Consider the following 23,120-nt stretch of genomic DNA (forward strand, 5'->3'; position numbering starts at 1 on the left):
AACAATGTTGTTCTCTCCGATCCAATGGAGAGAGCATTTCACCTCACTGGGGCAAAGACAGATTAGTTAATTTTAATGCTAGAATAACTATACATTTGGAAAAACAAAATACAATTAGATCCTAAAATATCTGTCTAAAATCTTAGGTCTATTAAAGATTAAAATGTTAAAAAGAAAAGAAAAAAGTGAGATGGAAGAAAAAATATTTTTTAAAAGATAGATTTACTATTTTTAAGTTTAAAATTCTGTATGGGCCTTTTCTTTAGTTCTCTTAATCCAATGGGGTAATTGAGCCAAATTTCACAAGGAAGACCTTTCCCCATCCCCCTTCTCTTTCATCTTTTTCCCCATTCCCTTGGGCTGGACACAGCCGCTGGAGAAAAAAGAGTTGGCATGTCCTGCAGGAAAAATTTGGCCATCTGTACCCAGAAGATTTGCGATGTACAAGGGAACTGAGCAAATAAGCAAATATACTGCAGTCAATGGAAGACAGGCTTCCTTACAAGGAAAGAGGAAAACCAAGGGGAAAAGCCCATGACATTGGACTACAATTAAAGGTATAGGTATGAACTCATGATTATTTATATAAATAGGCAGATATAAAAGTAAGTATACATATGTACATTCTATATATGTGTGTGTGTATATATACCTATATGCATATACACATATTTATATATAATTTCCATCTTCTGTATGATGATAGGACCTAAAAACAATGAGGCCTTAGTAGCAATGATCATAGTTAATATCTAGATCTTTGTTTCTAAGTACCATTCTCCACTAAAAAGAACCAGAGATGCTTGGAGAAATGACTGAGTACAGGGCTTAGGCAGGGAAAGTGCAAAATGAGCTGAGAATATGTCATTACGAAAGAATATAAGGAAGTGTTCAAACAATCACAAAGTGAAAGTGAAGTTGCTCAGTCGTGTCTGACTCTTTGCGAGCCCAGGGACTGCAGCCCACCAGGCTCCTCAGTCCATGGAATTTTCCTGGCAAGAGTACTGGAGTGGGTTGCCATTTCCTTCCCCAGGTGATCTTCCCAACCCAGAGATCGAACCCGGGTCTCCCGCACTGCAGTCAGACGCTTTACCGTCTAAGCCACCAGGGACATGTCAAAAGGACACGAGTCAGCTTGAAGTAATTTTCACAGGCCATTTCTAGGATAATTTGGAGAATCAAAATAAAAATAACACAATCTTACTTATGTGAAAAGTGTATGTCTGCATATCTAGACAAAAACTGAAAGAATAATTTTATTAGCAGTTATGCTGTGATGGATGGAGATAAACACAGTGGAAACAACTTTTAACATCATTCTTTTATACTGCAAATATAGTAGCTTCACTGCCGCTGCTGCTGCTGCTAAGTCACTTCAGTCGTATCTGACTCTGTGTGACCCCATAGACGGCAGCCCACCAGGCTCCACCGTCCCTGGGATTCTCCAGGCAAGAACACTGGAGTGGGTTGCCATTTCCTTCTCCAATGCATGAAAGGGAAAAGTGAAAGTGAAGTCGCTCAGTAGTGTCCGACTCTTCGTGACCCCATGGACTGCAGCCTACCAGGCTCCTCCGTCCATGGGATTTTCCAGGCAAGAGTACTGGAGTGGGGTGCCATTGCCTTCTCCGAGTAGCTTCACTATAAAACTTAAAAATTGTAAAGCCATAAAAATTAACATAATGGAGACTATGTAACAACATAGAAACCTGGTTATAGTGAGTTAAAGAAAGAAATGTTCTAAGAATCTGGCTATGCCCCAACATGTGTGCATGTGTTGAACATGGACTAAAGATCCAGCTATCACATAATTCAGTAGTGTGAAAACAGGACCCTTCTCCATTCATCAAAAATCTTTTCCTTATCCTATATTCCAGTCCTGGTTACAGGCTATACTATTTCCTGGAACCATAAGCTTAGCCTCATCTTTCCTCCCGATCCAATGCTATCTCTAAAATGCCATGTGCGTGACTGGTGTTCTCGTTCAGGTCTTTATTAACTCACACCATTCACCTTTTCACCCTCTCATTACAACCTTTACACTGTCACTAAAGTTGTCTCCGTATACAACCATTTTCAGCAGCTTTCTACTGACCACACACACACACAAATTCATATTCAATCTATACAAAAATCAGCTCAAAGTGGACTACAGACCTAAAAATAAAAGCTAAAAACGTTAATAACACTTCCAAAAGAAAATCTGAGAGGCAATCTTCAAAACCCTACGCTGAACAAAGATCTCTTAAACAAGGTAAGAGAAGGTACAAAAAGTACAAACCATGTAAGAATAATAGGTAAACAATTTCATCAAAATAAAAATGTATACCTCAAAAACCACCATCAAGAAAATGAAAAGGCGGGGCACAGACTGAAGAAAATAATCACAGTACAAATATTCAACAAACTACTTGCATCCAGAATATATAAAGAACTCTTAAAAGTTCAATAACAAGAAGAAAACCCAAGTCAAAAACAGGCAAAGGACTTGAAAAGACATTTCACAGAAGCTATATGGATGGAAAATAAACACATGAAAAATACAGGTGCAGACCAAATGAGACACCACTACACAACCACCAAAATGGCTAAAATTAAAGACTAACACCATCATCAGTTGATAAGGATGTGAAGCCTCTAGAACTTTCATATATAATTACTGGGAATGTAAAACAGTACAACTCTGAAAACGATTTGGTAGTTTCTCTTCAAGTTAAACATAAGCTCACCATGTGACCCAGCAATTCTGAGTATTAACCCAAGAGACGTGAAAACATGTCTCTATACAAAGAGTTATACACCAATGTTCACAGAAGCTTCATCCATAATGGCCAAAAAAAACTAGAAATAACCCCAATGTCCATTAATAAACAAGTGAATAAATGCATTGTGATATACCCATAAAACAGAAACTATTCAGCAATAAACAGGAACAAACTACTCACACATACAACATGGATGACTCTCAAGAATATTACGCTGAGCAAAACAAGCCAGACACAAAAGCGGACATGTTGTATAGTGCCATTTGTTTTAAATTTGTGACAAAAGCAGATCAGTGGTTGCCTGGGGCCAGCAGCAGGAGGGGAAGCTGAAAGGTACAAGTGTGCAACAGAACTTCTTAGGGGATGAAATATTCTATATCTTGATTGCAGTGGTAGTTACATGGCTGTCAAACACCTAAAGTTATACACTTAACATTTTATACACAAATTACATCTCAATAAAGTTAATTTTAAAAGAAAATAAAATTGAGAGACTCAAAAATGTTCATTCCACACTGGTTACTGAGGTCCTGTAATGCTTCTGATACTGCCCTGGCCCCTACACTGTTCAGGGTAAAGGTATTTGGCCACCTGCAAAATTTTATTTGGTAGTACAAAGTTTAGGTGCATATTATTAGTTCTCTTTTATAAGAATCATCCTGTTTCAACACTGTTCCAAATTATTTTTAAATTTTTCAAATAAGATTTGTACATTAAAAATGTACAAACTGTATTGTTCATATAAAAAAAATCCAAGAATGAAAACAACTTAAAGGTCCATTAAAGGGGACTAAGTAAATACACTCCATCCATCTGTACAATGGAAACCAAGCAGCTCTGCACACACCCAAATCTACAACCTGTAATTCTCACTGCAGTCAGAATTACCTTCTAAAAACTTAAAGCAGGTATCATAGTATTGACAAAAACAAATGAGCAAATAAACAAACCTGTTAATGCCTTCTCATCACACTTAAAAATAAAATCCTTTGCCTTGGCCCTGTTCCACCTACCTCTTGCCCATCTAATCCCTTTTACCTCCCATGCTCCATCTACATTGGCCTTCCTAAAGTCCCTGGAGCCTCTTTCCTCTGATCTTCATCAGCCAGTCCCTTTGTGTCATTCCGGTCTCCATCTTGGAGGTGGAAGGAAGGTTCAAGAGGGAGGGGATATATGTATACCTATGACTGATTCATGTTGATGTTTGGTGGAAACCAAAACCATATTATAGAGCAATTATCTTTCAATTTAAAATAAATAATTTTTTTTGCTTGTTTGTTTTTTTACATTGACTATTTACACAATTTTTTATTGAGATAAAATTGACGGAACATAAATTTTGCCAATTTGACCATTTTAAATTGTACAATTTAGTCATTTTTAGTACATTTTGCAACCATCACCACTAACAGCAGAACATTTTCAACATCTAGAAAACAAACCCCAGATCCATTAAGGATTTTAATGGGCAGGCCTCATGGTGGGGTGCATATCTCTTCCTGCTAAAATTGGAAGATCTCAGGCTCTGAAATCCATCAGGCTCTTCCAAGTGCCCCTCTCTTATAACTCGTGATACAAATACTACTTCACTCACCACTTGTTTTTCATAAATACAAGAAAGATTAACAATAATATGAACTTCAGAAGTATTCTGAATATTAGAACATTTAATATACATTAAATTAAAGAGAATTTTTTTTAAGTCACCTCTTCAGAGACCTTTCCTAAGCACCTAATCTAGTCATTTTTTTTTTTACCATATAACCCTACTTTAGTATTCTTTCTCTCTCCCCTTCTATCTTCCTCACTTGAACCTGAGCACCATAGGAGCAGAGCCCTTGTCTGTTGTGTTCACTGCTGTATTCCCAGGAGAGAGACTAGGCACTCAATTAACACCTCTCAAATAAATGATCTCCAAGATATGTTGTTAAATGGGGGAAAAGGAAAAAAAGGATATTACACTGTTATTAGTTTACTATAATTTGAATAATAAACTATAAAATAAAATATATGCACACATTACATATATGCTTGTACTCACATAAAATCTTTGGAAAGATATTTAAGAAACTGGTATTACTGTTGCCTTTAAGGAGAGGAACAGGTGGGTTGAAGGGCAAGGTTAGAGAGATTGATACTCAATCTTTATTCTTTTTGAATTTTGTACCATGTGCATATGGTATCTACTTTTAAAAGTAATCTAAAATATATATAAGCCATTACTCATAAAACAGCGATATTTACCATAATTAGAAAATGGGAGATGATCTCCTCTTACAGCTTTACAGATTTCCAGCTTTACTGCACCTTTGAATAGAAAGAGTGTCAGAAATTGACACCAGTTCTTAAACTCTCTCATTTTTGTTACCTACACTTATTTATCATCATAAAAATGACAGTTTTATTTTATTAGTCAGTATGTCAGTGTTTACATCATTGAAAACGCTTTCCAACAAACTGATCCATCTTCTATTTTTTTTCTCCCTGATGAACACACATAGCTCTTACTCTGCATACAAATCATACTGGCTAACACAGGAAAAGTCAGAAGGTAACATTCACTCAAAAGAATAGGCTCAAGAAACAACAGAAGATTACTGAAATATCATAAGGGTGATTTTAAAAATTACTCAAGCCTATTTGGATCTAATGACATTTTATGGTAACAGCAAGGTTCTATCATGTGAATTGAGAACAAAATAAATAATAAACCAACACAAAAAACCATTAATAAGCTAAAAACTAAAACTTAATTTTTAACTGAGTTGAATTTTTTCAAAATTAAAGATAGAAAATCAATATTTTTTCAAAGTATCCTTAAATTCAACCTGACAAATTTGCAGTTTACTTGAGTAAAAGTATCAAATAAAGGATACTGATTAGCCACTGAAAATTCAGCTTCACTATAAATTATTTTAAATATTGAAGCTCACCAAGTGATTCACACACTCCAAATACTACATCCTCAAATGTATTTCCAACCAAAAAGCTGTATATCAGAGAGGGGGAAAAAAGTGAAGAGTAAGGCTTCAAAATTATCTTCTGACAGAACTGGCATTAAACTATCTGAGATCTGGATAAAGCCAAAATACACAAATACACATATGAAAACAAATCAGTTCAGTCATAATAAAAATAATTCAAAACAACCTAAACATGTTCAAACAACCAGAAACTCATAAAGGACTGTGTTAGGAAATGTTTATTGTGGTAATGTGAATAACACTGCAAATCTACATATGCTTCAGAAACATTTGTTGAAAACAGATCTAATAGTTATGCGAATTTTAAACCTTTTATCTTACATTGAAAAATTACACTAATGAAGACAACTCTGAATAAAAAAATACACTGAGTTTTTTTTTTTTTAAAGAGCTCTTGCAAATAATAATGTCCATGGTTAAATGCCAAAACACACATGTAACTATTAGGCTGTATTTACTATCAATCCAATTACTCTCTCTTCAGTTTCTTGTTTGCATTAGGATGGCAAATGAAGTACAAAATTTCAATTTCAAATGTGCATATAACATTAACTGTGCCCTTTTTTTTTTTTTTTTGGCATGTACCACAAGTAAATTATTTGAGTATTCTTTAAAAGAAGAAATATTTTTGTCAAGAATAAGCAGTGAGCTACCGTCAGTGAAAATTTGACCTTTTAAATCACGAGATTACATAGTCATTATTTTACCTTGCTAGATAAATGATAATCCGCAGTTTTTTATAGCCAGGTCAATTAGATATAAATCCTAAACGCTGAGCCTGAAGTCTTAACCATTTCTCAAACAATTCTCATTCTTCTTTATATTCAAAACACCTCTTTCAAACAAATAAAGTGACTGTTGAACAGGATAGGGAGTTATTTTAAACTTTGCTTCATAGTATCTTAAACTACTTACTCAGAAACACAATTATCGATACAAATCCCACTGTAATCGTTTCATTCTGTCTCCTTGCCACATGGCACAGTGCCACATAATGTACTTTTTGCAGTCTGACATACTCAGTGTCTTAGAAACAGCTTTGAAAACTGGCTCATGGCCTATTTGCAACTGATACTAGAGCTTAAATACCTTTCCAGCAAAGTTATACTAACTTCAAAATACTCTGGGATCAACCATTAAAATGTTTTTGTTTCGGTCACAACACTAATGAACACCAAATGTTAGAATTTGTTTTAACGATCTAATACATCAAGGATTTTCTTAAAAGGAAAGGCTGGATCAGCTATCCATTATATAATGAAAGGCAGATTAGTTAGTACTGATACAGATAATACTTGAAAGATTTAATACTTAAGTGTAGAATCAAGCATTAAAAAGTTAAATTCATAAAGTCTGCTCAATTAGCCATAATACTCTTTCCTTATAAAAATACCAAATTCCTGTGCTCTCTTTAGCAGCACATATATTAAAAAATACCAAACTCCTAGCTTCTGAGTGACATTTGAAAGCCTCCTTTCCTCCATTCCTAAAAGAGCCAATTAACCTTTGCCTTGATTTCCCCATTTCTACAAAACGGGTGATACTACACCATGCTTTGCTTACCACAAAGGAATATACAATATCAAAGGAAGTAGAAAGGAGCTGGAGGAAATCTGAACACATCAGGTCTATTAAAGCCTGGTAAGAACACTGGTTTGACAAGATTTTAAGAAACAAATGCATAAATGCTATTTTTAAAACACAAAAATAAAGAGTAGAAGAATGCTGCTTTCAAATCGTGGTGCTAGAGAAGACTCTTGAGAGTCCCTTGGACAGCAAGGAGATCAAACCAATCAATCCTAAAGGAAATCAACCCTGAATATTCATTGGAAGGACTGAAGCAGAAGCTTCAGTACTTCAGTCAAAGTACTCCAATACTTTGACCACCTGATGCAAAGAAACGACTCATCAGGAAAGACCCTGATGCTGGGAAAAATTGAAGGCAAAAGCAGAGGGGACAACAGAGGATGAGATGGTTGAATGGCATCACTGACTCAATGTACATGAGCCTAAGCAAGCTCTGGAAGATGATAAAAAACAGGGAAGCATGGGTGTGCTACAGTCCATGGGGTCACAGAGAGCAGGACACAACTGAGTGACTGAACAACAACAATAAAGCAATTTCTGTCAGATACTGTATGTGTGAGAGCACTAGTTACCTGGGTGAAAAGGGAAGGTATGAGGTTTAAAAAACAGAAATGTAGGTATTACTCTTCTCTAAAGCAGCTACACCTGATAAGATAAATAGTGCTCTGTTCATATTTAAGCCTTCTGCTATAGTTATATTTGAATATAATAGATGATTCCTTATTTTTCAAAAAGATGACAGGTTTTGTTTAATAAATATCACAGTGAATTCAGACTTTTTAAAAATGTAACTATTTAGGGACTTCAAACAACCAAGGTACTAAGAAATATCCCAAAAGGCTTTAAAGAACGGTTGCATATAACCATTAATATGAATTGGTGTCTTGATCTGTGAAATAATCGAACTCAAACTCGACTAAAGTTTGAATCTTCAGAACTCCTTAGATCACAGCACTGGACAAACTGGGCAAGGAGTTTTTATGACCTACAGAGACCAGTACAAGGCACATGTAAGCACTATACAAATTTTTGTTAAATATACCTTTAAATACACATTTGCAAATAAAGGTTGTTGTTATAGAATCCTATTACAAAAGAAAATTATTTTAAAGAAAGTGTGGTAAAAAGCTTTCATTTTTCTTTATTTACTTACTTATTGAAAGGTAGAGTGGCTTTATTAAAATGAGACAAAGTAGACTTGAGAATAAGGAATATTGCCAGGGGTAGAGAGGAACACTACATAATGACAAAGGGGCTGTTCATCAAAAAGACATAGCAATTCTAAATATGCATGCCCATTCAAAAAAGAGATTCAAACTATATGAAGCAAAACTGGAGAGAATGGAAAAAGAAACAGACAAATTCACATTTCCAATTGTGACTTCAATACTTCTTTTACAGTAATTGATAGCATAAGCAGACACAGAATCCATAACGGTGAGATCAATCGTGGGAAGGCAAATGAAACATTATATTCATAAAAGAAAGATTTATAGATGAAACTGGCATTTATTCCAATTCACAAATGAGTACAAGTTCATTGATTTAGTCATTCATTCATTCAAACATTTACTAATAGGTTATTTTCCTAGCACTGGGCTAGGTATTAAGAGATAAATACGATAAAATAAGAGAGATAATTAAGATAAAATCTGTGACCCAAGACTAATCAGGTACTCTGCTCACTTTTGAATTTATTAAGAATTTAAAGAAAATGTGACACTTACATAGCATTTAACTAAATGGTGTAACTATGCACAGTAATGTGGTTTTGCTGCTGTCATCATAGTTTAAAGAACCCTTCTAAACATATTGCAAATAAAAGCTGAAGGCTGGTGAAACAGACAGACAAGTGTATCCAAACACATCCTCTCCTTACTCTTCTCTCAGAACCCAGCAGCTAATTAAAGAACGTTGGATATGAAAGCCTGGCTGTGATGGTTAAACTTGAAAGAAACTAATATGGTTTTCAGTTATCAAATAATTTGATCACTCTGAGAAAAATGAACAGGAGCAATTTGAAGCATGCAATTTGCCTCTTTTCTCTGAAGCAGATTTATGGTTGCTCTTATATCCTCACATTTTTGTTGTGGGTAGGCTATACTTTTCAACCCGCATCTTAGCATTATGACACAGAAATCTTCTAACTTGACCTTGTATCTACTTAGCTTCATAACCTCTAGATTATATTATTTGACTTGGAGACACCATGCACACAAAACAATGGATACAAATAAATAGTCAAATAAATGGTCTTTAAAAGAAAACTCTCATATAGAAATTTTTAAAGCTTTAAGTCTATATATCCTTTTCTTTTTTGGTGTATAGAAATAAAATTTATTTTCATACTATAGCACAGGAGACATACAATCAATATTTTTTCCTAGAGTGTATAATATATAAATTATTCACATTAAAAAAATTAAGAACAGAAAGCCTCATATGCAGGAGGTATTTAAAAATGTATACCTAATTTTGAATTGGTGTTTTTGACAGTATACACAACTAGCTTACAAATCTGAATGAGTATGATGATACATATTTGAAAAAAGTACGCATATGGGCCCACTCCAGATACTTAATTCAGTACACAGATAACTCGTTCTTCACTTTGGTCACTGCAATTCCAGGTGCTGAGGCATATGTGGATCTGAAAGGTACTTCCAGGAGTATTATTTATTACATTGGCATTTTAAAGATTTCTGTTTCTTCTATTCTCCTTTATAGCGAGGGGTCCTTTTCTCTTTAAAAGCAAGAAGACCTTCAAGTCTGTCTTTTGTTGGAATGGTCTGAGCATAACATGCTTCTTCTATGGCTAATCCTGTTACTAAATCGACCCCCATTCCTTGATTAATTGCTAATTTTGCCACTCTCATTGCAACAGGTCCCTGAGGTAAAACCTCTCTTGCTAGGTCCAAGGCCTTTCTGTAGGCAGCGTCCCCCTCCTGGTTCTGTTCTGGAACACGGCTGATCAAGCCCACTGACTTGGCTTCTTGGCCATCAAGCACACGCGCAGAGAAGATGAGCTCTTTCTCCAGGGACACCCCAATGGCACGTGGCAGTCGCTGTGTTCCCCCAATTTCATTAATCATTGCTCTTATTTTGGAGACAAAAGGACCAACTTCACTGGAACTCATTTTGGCTCTTTCCTTAAGATCAGCACCAGCACAGAATATCCCCGGGACTTCATTTCTGACCATTATGGTCCGTACTTTCTTATCGGATTTTAAAGCATACAGCTTTTGAAAGCATTTTTATAAGATTTTTACTCAGTGAATTTTTGGCATAGGCTCTGTTTATTCCAAGCACCACAATTCCTCGGTTTTCCTCCTCCAGGTACCGCACCCGCAGCTCATCCTCAGTCTTCACCTCTGCACTGTAGCCCCTCTGCCAGGCCGCTCCCCCAGCCGCGGGCGTCCAGCCCCGGACCCATGTCGAGTCGACCCGCGGGCACATCCAGGAGCTGGGCAGCCTCCACCTGGCGCCTAGCCGCGCACAGCAAGCGGCCACCAAACGGGCACGGCTGGCTTGCAAAGTGCCCAAGGCCCCAGGTGCCGCGGAAGCTGCCACCGCCATGTTGTCTCAGTCTATATATCCTTTTAAGAACAGACAGTACTTACCAAATGAATCCTCTCCCTCTGCCCTGTCATAGCAATTTGAACCAGCAACATATTTCCAAATATTTAGGAAATGAGATAGTACAATCTTGGGAAAAGTCTCTCAAACGGCTAGACTTCTCTACTCCTTGCTAGACTACTCCACGGGAAAAAATTAGTTTGTGTCTATCTTGAAATTGATTTTTTAAATTTTTAATTGTAGTAGAATACACACATAAAATTTAACATCTGAACCACTTCTAAGTGTACGGCTCAGTGGTGTTAAATACAAGCACACTGTGTACAACCAATGTCCAGAACTTTTCATCCTGTAAAACTGAAACTCTACACTCATTAAACAATAAATGAAACCACCATTTTACTTTCTATCTCCATGACTCTGACTACCCTAGCAACCTAATGAGTAGAATTATACAGTATTTGCCTTTTTGTGATTAGCTTATTTCATTTAGCATGTCTTCAAGGTTGTATAGCATGTGTCAGAATTTCCTTCCTTCTTAAGGCTGTATAATATTCCATTGTATGTATATACTACATTTTGTTTAACCATTCATCCACTGATGGACACTTGGGTTGCTTCCTTTGTCTATCACGAATAATGCTGCTACGAATGTAAATTAAATGATTCATTTAAAGTACATATTACTAAATTATTCAATGATGAATATGAAAGGTAAGAAAAACACCAAAACAAATTATCACTTGGTTTTCTAATAAAGGGTGCTCATTTCCATTCAATAGACTGGTAATGCCTGCCAATGCAAGAGACACAGGTTCAATCCCTGATCTGGAAAGATCCCACATGCCACACAGCAACCGAGCCCGTGTGCCACAACTACTGAGGCGTGTGGGCTCTAGAGCTCCTGTTCCACAGCAAGAGAAGCCACCGCAACGAGAAGCCCCTGCAGCACCGCAACTAGAGAAAAGCCCGCGCAGCAACCAAGACCCAGCACGGCCAAACAACAAATAAATAAATAAAATTATTTTTAAAAACTGGTAAACAGAAAATAGCAAAAGGCCCGCATATATTTGAATTGTCACTAAGTTCTCTATCTTTCACAATTAGTTTTAAAAGTCTACCAGGTCAATTGAACAATGCCTAATTTTTATATCTAAAATTAACACATATCAAGAATTTATCATGCACGAGTATTCAGAAATCTTTTTTCCACAGCAAATATTCTTATAACTTTATGGGGAAGCTTAAAACGATGACTGATTTTTTTTTTCCTGAAACATCCTTATAACCTCACTGAATGACATTTTTTTCAAATTTCATATTTCAAAGAGAAAACACAATACACTCTTTGACAAGCGTTTAATCATATAATCAATGAAAGCTATTTAAAGGTTTAAAATATCCAGAATGAGGAACTATTATTAAGTCTTGAATAATATTAAGTAAAAGCTTTTCTATTTAGACAAAGGTACTCATGAAGTGAATGTAATACACGTATGCCTATATGTCAGAGCACTTCATCTTCCAGTTAATAATACGTTATTATGTGTTAAATAATCCTAAAATCATGACTATGTTATAACATTCAATTTTCATACCAAAGTGTCATTATTGTGTAGCATTTAGCTATGCCACCTTACGGTCTCCTCCTAAGAGCACTGCTCCAAGCAAATGCACTGTGGGCTTGGTCCCCACAGTCACTGAAAATTCCTTCAAGAGGGTTCCAGAATGTTTACTCGGCTGCCACTGGAAAATAGGCAGTATCTCCACACAGCATATGGAAAGAGGTCCAAAATTCATTGCTTCATTAAAAAGTCAAATTGCAAGACAATTCTGAAAATACACGAAGAAAATATTAACCATAGTTTCCTGGAGTCAGACTGGAAAGGTGGGTCAAAAAAAGGACTTCTTATTTTCATTTAACATTTTTAAGGCAGTAAAACTATTCTGTATGAAACTACAATGATGTATATATGACATTATGCAGTCATCAAAACTCACAGACTTGTACAACACAAAAAGTTAGCAATAGGAGAAACTGGTGGGGTGGGGATGGAAGTGGGAAAAGAATATGGGAATTTTCTGTACTTACACTCAATTTTTCTATAAATCTAAAAATGCTCTAAAAAATAAGTATGCTAAATAAAAAAGAAATCTGTACTTTTAGTTTCAAATGACAAGTTCATGCAGGATAATAAAAAACAAATTTTAAAACCGCTAAGAACGCTAAATATTTTAAATCACATGATTAATGCAGATTTGGGAGATGAAATCAACACATGCCATGTTATTACAGGGCTTTCTATTCAATATTAGATATTTTGCTATTTAAAGCAGGCTAGCTCCAGTACTTTTGCCTGGAAAATCCCATGGACAGAGGAGTCTGGTAGGCTGCAGTCTATGGGGTCGCGAAGAGTTGGACACTTCAGTCGGACTGAGCGACTTCACTTTCTCTTTTCACTTTCATGCATTGGAGAAGGAAATGGCAACCCACTCCAGTTTTCTTGCCTGGAGAATCCCAGGGACAGAGGAGCCTGGTAGGGCTGCCGTCTATGGGGTCGCACAGAGTCGGACATGACTGAAGCGACTTAGCAGCAGCAGCAGCAGCATCCAGAATATAAAAATGTACATTTTTACATATAAATATGTATTAACATATAAAATATGCTAATATTAAGTATAACATAGTACATACTTTATATGTATATAAATTATATATATAATACATGTGTATTATATACACATATTTATATACATATAAAATACATAGTATACAAAATAGTACATATTTTACATATAAATACGTACTGCTGCTACTGCTAAGTCGCTTCAGTCATGTCCGACTCTGTGCGACCCCATAGACGGCAGCCCTACCAGGCTCCTCTGTCCCTGGGATAGAGATAATAGAAATAATTAGGTGTGGGCTTCCCTGGCGACTCAGTGGTAAAGAATCCATCTGCCAATGCAGGATATACGGGTTTGATCCCTGGGTCGGGAAGACCCCCTGGAGAAGCAAATGGCAACCCACTTCATTATCCTTGCCTGGGAAATCCCATGGACAGAGGAGCCTAGAGGGCTACAGTCCATGGTGTTGCAAAAGAGTCGGACACGACTTAGTGACTGAACAACAATATATAACATGCTACATAAGAACTATCTATACTCCAGATCGTTGTTTCTATCATCTCCCTAAGGTGCCTTTTTAGGCATTTTCCCCCAATCATGCTCACCCATGAAATTTTAATGCCCCCAATATACTCTCTAATCTTTTATATTATTACAAAGTCACTCCCCCCACACACATGTATACATTGTATCATTAATTTCCTGTTTCTCTATCTTACAGGCAAAAAGGATACACTCAACTCTAATCAGCCCCTTTAAAATTTTAACTGTGGTACTCCAAATTGCACATAATAAGGTCCAGAGAACAGGTACTAAAAGTTTGGATAAATACTGTCAAATCACTTACCAATGATTCTATTTTAAAACCTAGTCTATTTAAAATATGCTTGAATTACACTAGGAGGAGAAAAAGGGAGAACATGTAAATTATTATAACTTTTTTGATGTTTTTAGCACAAACATTTAGGTGTTTAGCCTAGAAAGTTGGGTGAAAAGAACGAGCATAAGGAAAAGCTCTATGTTTTCTAGTGAAATATTTCCTTATCAAAAAATTTGTATAGGAGGTAAAAAATGGAGAGGCACAGAAATGCATTCCAACATTCCAGAAAAGGGATTTCCTTAAGAAAACATTACTAAATATTAGAGCATGTACAAGTGTGCCAGGAAATCTACTGATTATAACCAGGAGTATGCGGGAGAAGTTGAGATTTAGGAAAGTGTAACTTGTACTCAGCAGGGAAGGGAGGAAGGGGAGAAGGCCTTCTTGTCATGAATATGTTAGGTGGCCATGAGGTATACAGATCGCAATAGGAGCCAGTAAGCGGAGGAAACACTCTCCTGCACCCAGCACCTCTGAAAAGTATGCTTCTAATATTAATAGATACAGGTATCTACCTCTGGGCTTATCTTCCTCCAAGATGCCAAAGGCTATCTGAATTAAGGGGAAGAAACTATTAATAGATTAGAGCATGCCCTTCCCTGTCTTCATCCTTAAAGGTGAATCAAGTTTTACCTTTGGGATATAACATATAAACAGTGCAATTTTTAATGCATAGCCACTTTAAAATAACTTCCTTCCACTTATCTGCTGATGATTAAAATGTCTTTGAGATGATAATTACTTTCTTATGATGATAACAGATAAAGAACATTTAAAATGAAACAAAAATTTGAAGAAGAAAAAAGAATAAATATACCAAGAAAAAGGAATAAATATACATATAGCTTTAAGTGTTTTCCCCTTTATTACAGTGAATATGTTACTTCTCCAATGAAAAAAATTTATAAATACTTTAATTGGTTTTATCACATATTATCTTTCAAATTTTTTGACTAAAAATACAATTAATCTACAAGTATAAATAACACAGCAGTTCACCATTCCATCAAAATTAAAAAGACAAGACCAGCTGGGCCATAAAGAAGGCTTAGCGCCAAAGAATTGATGCTTTCAAGCTGTGGAACTGGAGAAGACTCTTGAGAGTCCCTTGGACAGAAAGGAGATCAAACCAGTCAATCCTAAGGGAAATCAACCCTAAATATTCACTGGAAGGACTGCTGCTGAAGCTGAAGCTCCAATACTCTGGCCACCTGATGTGAAGAGCTGACTCACTGGAAAAGACTCTGATGCTGGGAAAGACTGAGAGTAGGAGGAGAAGGGGGCAATAGAGGATGAGATGGTTGAATGACATCACTGACTCAATGGACATGAATCTGAGCAAACTCCGGGAGATAGTGAAAGACAGCCTGGCATGCTGCAGCTCACAGGGTTGCATAGAGTTGGACACAACTTAGCAAATGAACAAGTGGTCTTGAAAGAAGACAAAGATCATCAATAAAGAGAAACGGCATAGGAGTGGAAAGACTAAGCTCACCAAAGACAAGTAAAAATGACCGTTACCAACATCCAGCGAGAGAGCCAGCACAGCACAGTGTGTTAAGAGTGTGATAACACACACTCTTCAAATCCCAGTGCTGTCTCTTTATACAGATATAAACTTAGGGTACCAAAGGGAGCTATCTTAACTTCTCAAAGCTTAGCTGCTTTATTTGGAAAATGAGGATATCAGAAGTCACAGTCACATTAGTTGTTTTAAAGTTCAAATGAGACAATGCCTTCAGCATAGAGGCTGGCACATATAAACACCCAATAAATGTTAGCCTAAAACAGGTACTGTTAATATGCAGCAATAAATCTGAACAAACAGCTCTCTAGGCACACTATTAAGAAGGAACACCGTTCCTGAGCTGTAGGGCACACAACTATGGAGTTCCATGGGCCTTCATGAAGGTATCATTTGAATCATGACCAACGCATTACACAGATGCTTTGTAGGGGTTAACATTAATATTACAGACTTTAAAAGAATAATCAGAAAACAGCCATCTAGAAATGCGTGAACACTCAAGCTGGCACAGATGTGAATCTGAACGTTATTCAATCTCTGAGTTTCATTTTTCGTATTTCTAATATGAAGAATACCACTTAACTGACAAGGCTGTTAGAATAATAGAGAATAATTCATGTGACTTGTTTAGTACAGTGCCCAACAGGCTGCTTATAAGCTGTTGGCTTATAAGCAGCCAACAAATGATATTAGAATTACAACTATGATGATGACAGGCACTTTTCTTCTCTTATAATCAGATAACAATAGAAGGGAAATTAAACTGTTCTAGTTCTCTAAAAGAAAAAAAAATACTTGAGATGTTCCTTTCTAGAAAAAAAAAAGTCAAAACCACCACCCATTATTACTTGGAATGCAGTTCTTCATTAGAGCAGGCTGAAATATATAAGATACCTCATTCTTTTCCTTCCACAAAGCCAGTCTGAATGAATAAGTGAATGAATGAATCAATGAACAAATTAAGTAAATAAATAAATCTCTGAAATGACTTCATCCATTACTGCTTAATTCATGAGACTGCTGAAATACAGCCACTTCAATGATATACTGTGGTTGCTACCCATAACTAGAAACTTCTCACCAAGCCATAGCTGATGGAACAGGAGTGGCATAAAGTAGAGGTGGTATTAGAAGGGTTTCAGCTTTGGTGTGCAATGTTCTTTCTCTCACTATAAGACAGAAAATCATTACTAGGCTTAATCTACAGTGGAATAAAGAGGTATTGGCTGTAAGTCAAAGAAGTCAGACACATATTGTATGATTCCATTTATATGAAATGTCCCGAAGAGGCAAATCCATACCAACAGAAAGGAGACTAGTGGTTTTCTGGTGCTGAGGTGGGGGAGGAAGGGCAAGCAGCAGAATGAGGAGTGACTGCTCACAAGTATGGGGTTTCTTTAGGAGTGTTAAAATTTTTCAAAACTTAGATGTAATGGTTGCATAACCAAATGTGAATAAACGGGAAACCACTAGACTGGATGAGCATGTTTTCTAACTTTTCTTTTCCATGAATGTCCGTAATTAAAGCTATAGGAACAGATTCTGTAAAAAGTATTTTTTCAATAAGCTGGCAACATGACACCCTATTACAAAACTTTCTAAGAAAAATTATATCACCAAAAAGTAGTATCTACCCCTTAAAGTAATAAATCAATAATGCCTAAGTTTATCACAAAATCATGATCTCCCAATCCAGTAATATGATTAATGATTTATATACACTTTGAAAATGGAATTTCTGCTGAGGATTGAATGACTCAAAGAAATCACATCCAAACTTGTTACCTACTAAGAAAAAGAGTCCACATAAGAATTTATGTTCTACATGTTTGGGCTAGCTCTTATTTCTGGCTGTACTACACACTAAGATACCAGAAACCCTTCTGGAGTGGACACTATGATTCATCTCCCAGGTCTTGTGCTTGAAGACTCAATCTCCCCAGCTGCCAAGAATGTTAGCTACTGTTGGTTCACAGCCAAGAGTCACTCCAGGAATTGCCCTCACCCAAAGACGCCCATCACTAGGAGGAGATGGAGTACCATTAGCCCCTGGCAGGTGGCAGGACAGTTGTTAGAACTTTCACCACTAGTAATCTGGAATGAGACACCAGTATAAGATGAATGAGCTGGTGGATATCACGTTTCAGGATTTGAGAAGTTAAGAGTAAAGCAGTAATTATAAGAACTGTGAAATCACATGGCTCTTGCTAGATGCTACTGGTGCTGTGGGCAACTGACTGATTAATCACCAACTGAACGTAAAGTGCAAAAGTCAAAAGACCTCTTGGCAGCATATAAAGAGCCTCTCATCTCCAACAACAACAACAACAAAAACAACAGAAAACCAAAGCTTCAGCCCAAGACTCAACACAAGGGTAGCTGAGCTCCAGGCTGGATTTTCAATCCCCTCAAATCAACTACATCAAGGTCAGGGTTCTGATTAGAAAGGCATGGAACCCTAAGACTTAGCATGAGGATATCTGAGTGATGAGCTTGAAAATCTTGAATCTCCAGGTTCCCAGGATCTATCTGATCCTGAGGAATTATTAATAACACTTGTCCTTGCCTGAAGATGATACAAAGGTTTCTACTACACAAGACAACCTATTTCCTCCACGGTCAACCTCCACTTCCCCTTCCAGCCTCCAGACCAATCACAAACAACTATGCTTGGGAAGTGCGGAATGTGCTAAGGTAGAACAGGACTATATGCTGAAGGAGCTGCAGGACTGACTTAGCCAACATTTACCCACAGCAGCTGGAAAAGTACATGTAGGGCTGGATCCTGAAAATGCTGATCAAGGGAGACAGAATATACAGTTGGATAAAGGAGAGCTTAGTTGAAAGGGCTTCCCAGGTGACTCAGTGGTAAAGAATCTACTTGACAATGCAGGAGACACAGGAGACGTGGATTCAATTTGTTGGTCAGGAAGATCCCCTGGAGAAATAAATGGCAACCCACTCCAGTATTCTTGCCTGGAGGATCCCATGGACAGAGGAGCCTGGCAGGTTACAATCCATAGGATCACAAAGAGTTGGACACAACTGAGTGACTGAGCATGCATCTAGCTGAAAGCAGGTATCCTCCCATGATACAGAATTTAACACCTAGACAAGGACCTTGGAAATGATACTACTCTACTACTAAGATAGCTGTTAAAGCTTGGATGATGTAAAGGTCTACTGTACATGAAAGGAAAATGCCAGAACTGCTGTCAGACACGACTGAGCAACTTCACTTTGACTTTTCACTTTCATGCATTGGATAAGGAAATGGCAACCCACTCCAGTGTTCTTGCCTGGAGAATCCCAGGGACGGGGGAGCCTGGTGGGCTGCCCTCTATGGGGTCACACAGAGTCGGACATGACTAAGCGACTTAGCAGCAGCAGCAGTTGTTGAAGACGGTAAAGTGAAGGAATAGTGGGACCCTGGAGAGCACACATCAGGTTTAGACTGAAAAAAAGGTGCCTGCCAACCATACTCCACAGGAGGGCCCAGAAGACACTATATCCCCAAAGCAGTAAGGAACGCGCTGGTGAGCATCATCCAGCTCAGCGGTAGCTGTCCTCATAGGCCAGTTTGACCAGAGGAAATATTATTAGAGAGCAGGGTTCCCTGAGGTACAAAGACCTGGCCCCATACCTGAAACTGAAATATCTCTGAACACTGAGCCCAGCCCAGAGCTCCCCACAGAATTGAAATTCTGGTTGCAACTGCACTGTAGGTTAGCTTCTCCCTCTGCTCAATCCTGCTTCACCATCTTTCACTTTCCTACAGATGCTGTTCCCAAGAGAACTGCCTCAAAAACCTCCTCCATGCAAATCTCTGCCTCAACTCTCTTATTTCCTGGAGAACCAGACCTAAGACTATCTTAAACATTTCACAATGCTGGATGAAATAAAACAATAACCCTTTAACCACATAGAAGGAAATTAAGCCGTGAGAGGCCAAAAATAAGAGACAGGAACTGAGAAAACCAGAGCCATAAGCATGAACTGATTGTGGTTGCTGTGGGGAGACATGCCAGTTTCAATAACCAAAAGGCTTGAATTTTAACACCTATTAAGTAGCTGGAAATGGGGCCTTAACCTTGAGAAACAGAGAGTTAGAATAAAATGCTCTCATAAAACAAGTTACCCAGCTAAGAGGCTTAACTATCTTGGCCAGGGTTCTAATGGACAAAAACAGCCTACACTGAGAACTTGAGAGTGTGGCCCAGCCTTTAGAGAGGTTTGAAGTTCAAATGTATATTAGCTGCATGGGTCAAGAAATCCGAGGCTCAGAAACTTATCAAAAAAACTCATCTCAGGCCAATAATACTCCTGGGATACCTAGCAAAAACAAATGCAAAACTATTCTAGACCTAGAGAATTTCTAAAAATAAAGCCTCACTAAAGATGAGCTTATAATCCAAAGTTACAAAGCACCTGAAGAAATAACCCACCATATGGTAAACAGAAGACATAAAAGACAATAGAATTAGACAAATAAAAACTTCAGTTAATAGTACAGATAGACCTTACAAAATAAGCATGCTTAAAATTATTTAAAAGACATTATAAAACATATCAAAAATGTCAGACAGATTTGGGAGGGGGAATAGGAGTTTTATAAGCACTGAAATTAAAATATATATTTTACTAAGCTGCAGATTGGGCTTCTCTGGTAGCTCATCTAGGAAAGAATCCATCTGCCTGCGATGGAGGAGACCCTCGTTCGAATATTGGGTCAGGAAGATCCCCTGGAGAAGGGATAGGCTAGCTACTCCAGTATTCTTGGGCTTCCCTTGTGGCTCAGATGGTAAAGAATCCACCTGCAATGCAGAAGACCCCAGTCCAGTCCCTGGGTGGAGATGGCAAACCACTCCAGCATTCTTGCCTGAAGAATCCCCATGGACAGAGGAACCTGATGGGCTACAGTCCATGGGGTCATAAAGAGTCGGACACAACTGAGCGACTAAGCACAGCATAGCAAGCTGCAGGTTAAGACACAGCTTAAGAAACCATTAAAAAAAAGACAAAGAGTTAGAACTTCCCTGGTGGTTCAGGGGTTAGGAGTCAGCCTTGCAGTGCAGGGGACACAGGTTCGATCCCTGGTGGGGGAACTAAGATCCCACATGCTGTGGGGCAACTAGCCCGAGTGCCACAGCTACTGAGTCCACGAGCTCCAGAGCCCGTGTGCCACAACTACAGAGCCCACGTACTGCAATGAAAGATCCCACAGGACACAGCAACGGTCCTGCATGCTGCAACTGAGAGCCAGCACAGCCAAATACATAAGTGAGTATTAGGGGAAAAATGAAAGAGCTTAGGAAATTACTCAGATACAAAACAGAGACATGGAAAATGAAACATGGCATTAAGAAATACAGAGCATAGGAAAAAAGACCTAGTAACAACTTGCAGCAAATCAAGAAGAGAACAGAATGAGAAGCAATATTTGAAGAAATAGGTGAGAATTTTCCAAAAATGATGAAAGGCATTAATCATCAGACTGAGAAACCTCCTACATACACATCTCACTAAGATGCATTGTCAACAAACTATACAAACACCAAAGACAAAGAGATTATCTCAAAAGCAATCAGAGAACATGGTCTCAAGAGGAAGAAACGAAATGGTACACTGCAAACCAAAATTAAACACAGTAAGACATTAGGAAGGCTCTATGCTGATATTCCTGTCATTCAATAAGCACATCTAGAAAGCAGAAGGGGAGACAGGATCAAACAGCATGTGAAAGAAGGAACCACAGAACACTTCTTCCTCCCAGGAGGGAGCACTTGTCAAGCAGTAAAAATACAATTCTTTTTCTTTTTGGGCTTCACTGAGATGAGAGAAGGAAGGTAAAGTAAAATGAAAGAAGGGAAAGAGGGAGAAGAAAAATTCTCTTTCCTTATAAGAGACTATAATAAGATAGAATAAAAAGGTTTCTAAAGACAAAAGAATTTGGGGGAGAATTTTTATAAAACAAATTTTCACAGAAAGCCTCTAGGATGAAGACAAAAATGCTTTGTTTATGGGTAAGACTGATGAAATTTGAATAATTAGGGGAATCCTAACTCAGCAGTGGCCACAGGACTGGAAAAGGTCAGTTTTCATTCCAATCCCAAAGAAAGGCAATACCAAAGAATGCTCAAACTATCACACAATTGCACGCATCTCACACACTAGTAAAGTAATGCTCAAAATTCTCCAAGCCAGGCTTCAGCAATACGTGAACCATGAACTTCCAATGTTCAAGCTGGTTTTAGAAAAGGCAGAGGAACCAGAGATCAAATTGCCAACATCCTCTGGATTATCAAAAAAGCAAGAGAGTTCCAGAAAAACATCTATTTCTGCTTTATTGACTATGCCAAAGCCTTTGACTGTGTGGATCACAATAAACTGTGGAAAATTCTGAAAGAGATGGGAATACCAGACCACCTCACCTGCCCCTTGAGAAACCTATATGCAGGTCAGGAAGCAACCGTTAGAACTGGACATGGAACAACAGACTGGTTCCAAATAGGAAAAGGAGTATGTCAAGGCTGTATATTGTCACCCTGCTTATTTAACTTATATGCAGAGTACATCATGAGAAACGCTGGGCTGGAAGAAGCACAAGCTGGAATCAAGATTGCCGGGAGAAATATCAATAACCTCAGATATGCAGATGACACCATCCTTATGGCAGAAAGTGAAGAGGAACCAGAAAGCCTTTTGATGAAAGTGAAAGAGGAGAGTGAAAAAGTTGGCTTAAAGCTCAACATTCAGAAAACTAAGATCATGGCATCTGGTCCCATCACTTCATGGCAAATAGATGGGGAAACAATGGAAACAGTGTCAGACTTTGTTTTCTTGGGCTCCAAAATCACTGCAGATGGTGACTGCAGCCATGAAATTAAAAGACGTTTACTCCTTGGAAGGAAAGTTATGACCAACCTAGACAGCATATTAAAAAGCAGAGACATTACTTTGTCAACAAAGGTTCATCTAGTCAAGGCTATGGTTTTTCCAGTGGTCATGTATGGATGTGAGAGTTGGACCGTGAAGAAAGCTGAGCGCTGAAGAATTGATGCTTCTGAACTGTGGTGTTGGAGAAGACTCTTGAGAGTCCCTTGGACTGCAAGGAGATCCAACCAGTCCATTCTAAAGGAGATCAGTCCTGGATGTTCTTTGGAAGGACTGATGCTATA

At 37.8% G+C, this 23,120-nt stretch overlaps 1 protein-coding gene and 1 pseudogene across 2 annotated transcripts in view; both read right to left on the reverse strand.

The window, feature by feature from the left end:
* DISP1 (dispatched RND transporter family member 1) overlaps positions 1 to 23,120 on the reverse strand; it is a 218,627-nt gene that overhangs the window by 152,196 nt on the left and 43,311 nt on the right. The window lies entirely within an intron of this gene.
* Positions 9,725 to 11,795, reverse strand: LOC112585110 (annotated as a pseudogene).

Source organism: Bubalus bubalis, chromosome 5 (genome assembly GCF_019923935.1).
Source record: "Bubalus bubalis isolate 160015118507 breed Murrah chromosome 5, NDDB_SH_1, whole genome shotgun sequence".
NCBI lineage: Eukaryota > Metazoa > Chordata > Mammalia > Artiodactyla > Bovidae > Bubalus > Bubalus bubalis.